Genomic DNA, 8,201 nt, shown 5'->3' with positions numbered 1-8,201 from the left:
GCCACACTGAGTTCATGCTATACTAAGGTGATATCCCTTCCTGGGGCAGATTTTGCTATCTGAATTCTTTTAGACAGGTAAGGATGAGGTAAAAGCCTCCTTTTGAGTCTTTCATTTCTTAAAAATAACCAGCTTAAAATAATCAATATCCCAATAAGGCATATTGTGGGGTGGCAAACTTTGCCCCGCCTCAATGAGAATTTGAAGGGTCTGTGCCTGACCTCATCATTGTTAAGTAAAGGGTTTTTGTGAATCGTATCTTAGTCATAGAGAGAAGGGTTAGCTTCTTTGACTTGCCCTTTTCAGGAGCACAGGGTTTATGTAAATTCGACCCTTTCAAATCCCTATTATCTAATAATTGGCATGTTATTAAAAATTTATTTAGAACTAGAGAAAAAGACATTAGAGAATAAAGATTTCCAGATATGCATTTATTCACCAACCTTTTATTATAAGGCTTTCTTTGGAGTTTGCAGATTAAAACTTTTAATCTTCTTCCTGGCAATAACTACACAAAAAGTACATTGTCTAAAATGGTTGGCTTCAGGTTCTTTAACGTAAAGAAACTTGACAAGCATTCTGAATGAAAAGTCTTTCTAGATTTTTATATTGTTTACTTTCTAGTCTTTATTAACATAAGTGAGCACTGAATTGGATGTTTTAGAATAGCTCCACATAGGCAAGTGACATCGTTCAAATAATTATTAAGTAAATTGATAACATAATTGTTTAAAGTCTGGCCGTTGCTCTCAGCTCCTGGGAGGAAGCTTCTAAGTCCTTGGAATGTCCTGCTTGATAAAAGTGCATTTGTTTACCTGGAGCCCTTGGACCACCTAGATGGTCTATGCTAACAATATGATTTATGATGTGGTTTGGGCAGTGTGGTAATAGCTCAATATCTGGAAGGGTGGATAAAAATGTCAACCATGTAGGGGGTCACCAATGTCTATATGACCAAGCCAGAATGAAAACTCTGGAAATCACATGATTTTCCTGGTTGGCAGTACTTCATGCATGCTGCCACGCATCACTGCTAGTAATAAGCCTTGTTCGTTTGGCTCCATTGTAATAGGACAACTGGAAGATAGTGTCTGGAACTTTCCTAAACCCTTTCTTATGTGCCTTTTCTCTATTTCCTTTTACTGTAGTAAATCGAAACCATGAGCGTAATGGCTTTTCTAAGTTCTGTGAGTCTTCTAACAAATTATTACACCTGGAGGCATCTCAAAGTTTGCACTTTCTAATAAGTTCAACATAGAAATTATCATTCATATTAACTACACCTATAAAACATAAGTGAGTATTGAATTGAATTGGGCATTTTAGAAAGGCGCCATATTGGCAAGCTGCTAAAATTGCATCATTCAAACAATTATTAAGTAAACTGGTAACATGTAATCATTTGAATATTATGATTACAGTAATAGACTAGACAATTTACATAATGCCGTGAGTTGAGTAAAGTGGATGTCAGTAAAGTGAACTTTACTGTATCTTGGTTAAGAAAATTATGAGAAGGCCTGCTTTTGCTCACTTTAGAGACATGAATATTTAGCTGATCATTTTGCGTCATATAATGATATCTTAAAGGGATCTTTTACTCAGGATCTTTTGAAGATATTAAAAGGACTTGTTCAGATTACTGAATCTATAAACTGTAATATAAAATAGTTACAATTTAGGGGCGTATTTATGATTAATAAACTTGAATAAATCATGAGATCTGTTATAAATTCTCATTTCCAGCTCAATAAGAACTGTTGATAATTATTAAAAAGTGCTTCTAAGAGAACAGTTTTTAATTAAACTAGATTCTTCTTAGATCAGATCCTAGAGATACTTCTATGACTCCTACTTGTCTCATCTTACATATACTTATATTTTGCTTTAAGGTACTTTGTCCTGAGATTTTTAACTTTGCCTATGCATTTATTCAAAGAATAAGTGGAGAGGTTTTCATCAATTGGTTTATATGTGGTTTATCTTTCTCTACTATGAATTAAGTGCTGGCTGTTTTGTTGGAGCTCCAGAGTAATGGAGCTCCCTGCTTATGTAATCTGATCCCCGATCCCCTCCTTGACAGCATTTTTCTCTGTAAGAGTAGTGTGCTCCATCTGTCATCATCACGGACATGTAAAACTCATTTTGGACTAAAAAGTCACTTTATGTTTGAAATCAAGAATAAAATGAATTTTCCTTAATGCATAGCACACTAAACATCCATCGCATATTGAAGCAGCAACTTGTGAAGTGATATTTTTCCATCACTTCATGCTCCATTTTGGGTATATTACACTAGAAATTTGGGAAGATGGCTGGTAATTTGTCCTGGCTCAATATAGATGTAATCCCTGCCTTATTCTATAAGATTAACAGGCTTTTCCAAAATAGAATAGAGCTAATTCCATAATGCAAACCCCGAAGACAGAGTTATCCCAGAGTGAGAGGTCACTGCTCTTTATTTTTGTGACAAAAAAATTTCAACTCTTTCTCTCTCTCTTTTTTTTTTTTTTGGTCTCTTTTCTTTTTCTCTTTTAATAAACAACTGAGTTCTACATCCATAGGTGTGGCAGAACAAGGTGAGGGTGATACGATGGTTCAGATCCGGACATGTTGTTGGAGCCTGAACAGTGTAAGGAAAGTGACTATGTTAGAGGGCTGCTTTGCAGGGGAGACTGAGCCAAGAAGAGTGAGAAGAGTGACCACTTAGAAAAATGGTCTAGTATGGGTTGTCATAGCCTAGTGCAGGGTGAAGTGGCATCCATACAGAGGGACCCTGGTAATGAAGTGTGGGTGTGAGGAGGCCATCTGCACGGAGCATGAAGCAGTGGTAGTATTGAGAGATTGACTACATATAGGAATTTGATCAATCAAGCACACATATTAAAGATATAGGAGTCAAGTTTATCACTGTTGGAGAAGGAAGCTCCAAATATAGAAAATAAGAAAATAAGAATGAATTCTGGAGTGTTGCATTAGAATTGGAGATGTTTGTGTGAACTTGTAGTTTTGCAGAGTCAGTTCTGCTATAATATGACATACATTTCCTAAAAGCTGTCATGTCATGCAAAAATCATGCAATAAAAACCACAAAGTTTATGGAAAAATTAGGTTGGAGCAAGTACTTCATTAGTGATACATTTAAAAAAAGATTAGAACATAATAAAAATGAAAGCACAGAGTATACATATTAAATGGATAGGAAATACATAAATGCTATAGTAAATATGGCCCTTGACCTTGAAAAGGACCAGAATTTTGCTTATGGAAGTAGGTGTCAGAAGAATTACAGCTTCTGTGTTATTGTTAACCGGTGGAAGAAGAGTTATTTGTAATCAGACAGAAAGTTGTAATACCACGTGAGATGGGTGTGACTCATAGCACTTGATGAACTGAAGTAAATGGTAGATGTTGGAAGTGTGTGAGTGTGCATGTGTGTGTGTTTTGTGTACAAGGCTTGGTTCAACTGAATGCAATTTTATGTGTTCATATTGTGTTTCCTGAAAATGAAATCATGCTTCAGCAAACACAAAATTTTTGCTATGCTTAAATTGTTCCTAAATATGTCAGTTGAATTGGCACAAATTCATATTCTCAAACAAGTGTCAAAATAGAATTCATTTTTATAGAAATATATATTGAAATAATTATAGATACAAATGCAGACATTCACGCAGATTTATATTTCCTATTTCCAACCATCGAGAGGGCTTTGGAGAGGCAAAATCGCAATAGCAATGAGCATATTTAGCTTTCAGATCTCAGAACCTAAATACCACCAAAAAGAACCAGGACTTAGAGAAATGGCTGATTCCAGAGCTGGAACAGGTAAAGTATAAGATAAGCACACATCAGAAGGGCATAGAAACCAGCCTGAGTAGTTTCCCACTGGCCAAATCTCTGAAAATTTTATCATTACAATGAATAATGATTGTAACATATTATAAACAATTAAAATAAGAAATTATGAGTCTCTACTGATAAATTAGTAAATGAAAAAATTAAACGATTGGGGAGGGATGGGACATTTCACATCACTTTCTCAAACAATGATAATTACAAAAGTAAGAACAAGAAACAGGCACAATTTTCATCAATGATCAAAGTGAGCAATCATCAATCACGAAATAAGTTTGAAAATAAGTTCCATTCTGTAGGATGCAATGAAAAGCACATAGGTTCACTTTTGCCACATTGCTGTTTAAGTTGTATAATCTGAATCTAATCGTTAGGAAACATAGAGCAAACCAAAATTGGAGACATTCTACAAAATAACTGGCCTATAATGTTCAAAAGTTTCAAGTTCTTGAAAGTCAAAGAAAGGCTGAGAAACTATTACAGACTGACTGAAGGACTAGAGAAAAATGACAAGTAAATATAAAATGTGATTCTGAACTGAATCTTTTTGCTATCAAGAACATCATGGGAACATTTGGTGAAATTTCAATGGGGTCATGATTTGATAGTTGTTATGGACGGAATTGTTGTTACCACCCTTCCACCATACCTCAATTCATATGATGAAGCCCTAATTTCCAATGTGACCATATTTGGAGACAGAATGTGTAGGAGGTAATTAAGGTTAAATGAGGTCATAGGGTAGGGGCCTAATCTCATAGGACTGGTGTCCTTATAAAAAGAGGAAGAGCATGCTCTCTCTCTATGCACACACACCAAGGAAAGGCCATGTAAGGACACAGAGAGATGGCAATCATCTGTAAGCCAGGAAGAAAGCACTCACCTGGAAACAAATCAGCCCCTTGAACTTGAACTTTCCAGAATTGTGAGAAATAAATTTCTGTAGTTTAAGCCAACCAGTCTATGATATTTTTTAATTGAAGCCCGAGCAGACAATGGTCATAATTTAACTGTTAATTTCCTGATTTTGATGGTTGTATTCTGATTGAGAAAATATTTTTTTCATAGGAAATATACACCAAAGTATTCAGGAATAATGAGGTCTGAAACTTAAAATAGTTCAGGAAAAAGTTCTTTGTAGTATATTTCTTTTTCTAAAAGCTTGAGATTGTTTTTAAATAAAATTATTTTAAACACACACACACACACACACACACACACACACACACACACACACACAAAACCTCACAGAAGTTCTAGTTATTTTAAAGAGGTATTAGGCAAACTAAATATTTTCTAAGGACATTTGGCCTTGATTTAATAGGTTTAATTTCAGGGGTATAACAGAATAAAATACACAGGGGAAAAAAAAAAACACATTTGTTGATGAAAAAAATATCAACTAGCTAGTTTAGAATTTTTTTTTTTTTTTTTAAACCAGTTGACCTGTATATCCAAACAAACTTTCTGGAGTAGATTAGAGCTTTAATTACTGAAAGGTAGAAACAAAAGGGGAACCGAGACTCGGCTTTAGCACTTATTGCATGTGTGCTGGACATTGTGCTAATGAGCTCTCATATATTAAGCAAAATACAGCCCTTTTCCTAGTACATTGCTTTAAACCAGAAATATGAAAACTTGACCCTAAGAACAGGTAATGTACTCTTTCAGATTTATTTGTTTTTTGTTTATTATTTGTCTGTTTTTTTATTTGTTATTTGTCTATTCATTGAAACCATACCTTGTATAAAAAAAGGTATTTTTCAAATGGATTATTTTCAAGTTAATTACAGATATTCCTCTGTGACCAGGAAAATAACTTTTACTTCATTCGTCATTTTATCTGATTCACATATGGAGATCAGTAAATGGACAAAAATGTGAAGGACTGATATTTTGATATTTTGATATTTTTTATTGATATAAATGAGCTTTGGATCTTAGGGGAAATTCATCACACATGAATTCTATACTTTAAGAGTCAAAATATTCCCACAATACTCATCACTCAGTCAATAGTGACAGAATGCTCATCTTTTTTTTCTAGGTCTGAAGAAAGTCCATCAAGCCTAAAGCAGGCTGCTGGTTACATAATGCTAATATCTCTCTATTTATCTTTTCACTAATATCTGAAATTCTACCAATAGAGATTGATTTTTCTTTGCTTCTATGGCTTAATTTATAGAAAAAGTATTTGGGGTTGGTTGTTAAAAAACAAAATTTGAGGTCAGATCTAAGTTTGAATCCCACTTCTGCCATTTAAGAACTCTTTGAATTAATATAAATTCTTTAATCAGAATCTCAGCTTCTTCAGTGATAATGTCTAACTCAAAGGTCCATTGTAAGGATTAAACTGGATAATTTATGGAAAAGTCTCTAGTTAATGTAAATACCTTAAAATTTTAAAGGAATATTAAGAGAATTTAATTCTAACTTTTTTTAAGTAACCCCAAATGTCTAAAATGTTGCCCTTTATCCTCAAAATAACTCTTCAGAGTAGGTATTATCTCTTTTTATAGATGACTAAAGAAACTCAAAGAGATAAAGTATTTTTTCTAAAGACACTTCAACAGTAGAAATCGAAGTGGGAATTAAATTCAAGACCTGGCACACTAATGGGCACCAAAAGAAAAGAGGACTTTATTCAAAGGGGACCTTCAGGATCTATACTTATTGTCAAATTAATTCTAGGAAGTGTCTGTGTCTGGTTAACAAGGCCAGGATGCATTGCTTGGAGACGACCATAGCTGCTTTTATTTAGGTTGGATAAATCTGGGATAACGACTCTACTGAGAGATTTTCAATGAGATTTCAAAATAAAGCCAGGATAAAAGCTAAGGTCGATAGTTGGAAAAGACTGGATTTTGCACCCCTAATAAAGACAGCACCTAGGTCTAGGGGTGGACATGGATAGAGGTCAGTGATTTTAGGAAATAAAGTTCAGAGCGAAGAGATCTGACAGTTCATGGTTTTGTTAACCAACTTTCCCCCCCTTGCTACTCTTCTCAAATGACCTATCCCACCAACCCACATTCACATAAACACACACACACACACACACACACACACACACACAAGCAACTTTTGTCTTCAAAAAGAAGAAAGTATTAATTGAACAGACTTCCGATCTTTCATTTCATGAGCAATGTGGTCTCCAGGGAAAAGAGTGTTGGCTTTATTTTTGGTAGAGTTGAGACTTAACTCAGTCTCTGCCTAGCTGTATGCTTTTCTTACATATTTCTTTTTTTCTGGCAAGTTTTCCTTCAGTGGCTGAATTATATTTAGATTTTCCTCTCCTCTTATCTACAACATTCTGTGTATGATACATTCTAGTACATTTCATACTTTAGTCTATCATTGATCCACTAATTATACTTTTGGCTGAGCTGTAAACATATATACATATATTTGAGGTCAAGAATTTTATTTTGTAAGACTCTATTTACAGAGTCAGTACTTAGCATGTACATAATAAATTACTGAATAGACAAGTAATTGAATAAATCAAAAAAATGCTTTTCCTTCTTCGAAGCTAATTTTCTTTGTTCATTCAATTTATATCCACTCATTCACTGAACAAACATCCCTTAAGCACATACTCTGTTCAAGATGTGAGGGTTATAAAGAAAAAAACGAGAAGTATTAGCTCTTAAGAAATTTACTTTTTCATCTTAAAAAGGAAAACGTAACATTATCAAGTTGTAAAGTACGTGGAATGACATCTTTATGCCTTGTTTAAATGGGGGTGATGGGAGCTTGAATGTATCCTTCCCAACCTCATCCTACAACTCTAATCAAACTATGGGACCTGTCCTGAGCTAAGCAGTGGCTGGGCCTGGGGGATGTGAGGCTTTCTGCTTATGGGAGGAAAAACAGCTGATAGAGAACTTCCATCCTCTGTCTTGGAGGAGAGTTTGGAGGCACTTGATAGAGACCCAAGGGGCAACTTGATAGAGAGGCACTTGATAGAGACCCAAGGGATCTGGGTAATACTGGTTTGCGGAGATTTGTGAATTCCCGGGAAATGGTGATGTATTTTCCTGATTGAGGGTTTCTCAGATGACAGCAGGTTTCCCTTTTCCCCCAGGAACTTTGGGAGGACTGAGAAGATGCAGTGAGACCCTCCTGGCCCTGATTCTAGAAGAATACCAATCTATGCCGCTGAAAAGACTGAACAGAGAGGCTTCTTCAAGTATCAATCTACAGGAATTATATCTTGGCACTGGGCAAATCTCTGACCCATTTTATCAGAAATTGCCTTCATTCTCAAGATTGTTGCCACCCAAGATATCTCAGCAGCTGGAACCTAACATTCTTCCACTGCCATCACCAGTAAATAGACA

The 8,201-nt window shown here is 35.1% G+C and overlaps 1 protein-coding gene across 2 annotated transcripts in view; it reads left to right on the top strand.

Moving 5' to 3' along the window:
• Positions 1 to 8,201, top strand: part of CUNH6orf141 (chromosome unknown C6orf141 homolog) — a 54,552-nt gene that overhangs the window by 32,492 nt on the left and 13,859 nt on the right. The window contains exon 2 of one of the 2 annotated variants that reach the window (XR_003044453.1): positions 7,946 to 8,078. The exons of the other annotated variant lie outside the window; for it this stretch is intronic. The gene's annotated coding sequence lies outside the window, so the exon portion shown is untranslated. Of the gene's footprint in view, positions 1 to 7,945; positions 8,079 to 8,201 lie in introns of those variants that run through there. 2 annotated transcript variants of the gene reach the window in all.

The sequence above is a fragment of the Pteropus alecto genome, unplaced genomic scaffold (assembly GCF_000325575.1).
Source record: "Pteropus alecto unplaced genomic scaffold, ASM32557v1 scaffold7, whole genome shotgun sequence".
Taxonomy (NCBI): domain Eukaryota; kingdom Metazoa; phylum Chordata; class Mammalia; order Chiroptera; family Pteropodidae; genus Pteropus; species Pteropus alecto.
This window is presented reverse-complemented; position numbering and strand designations above follow the sequence as displayed.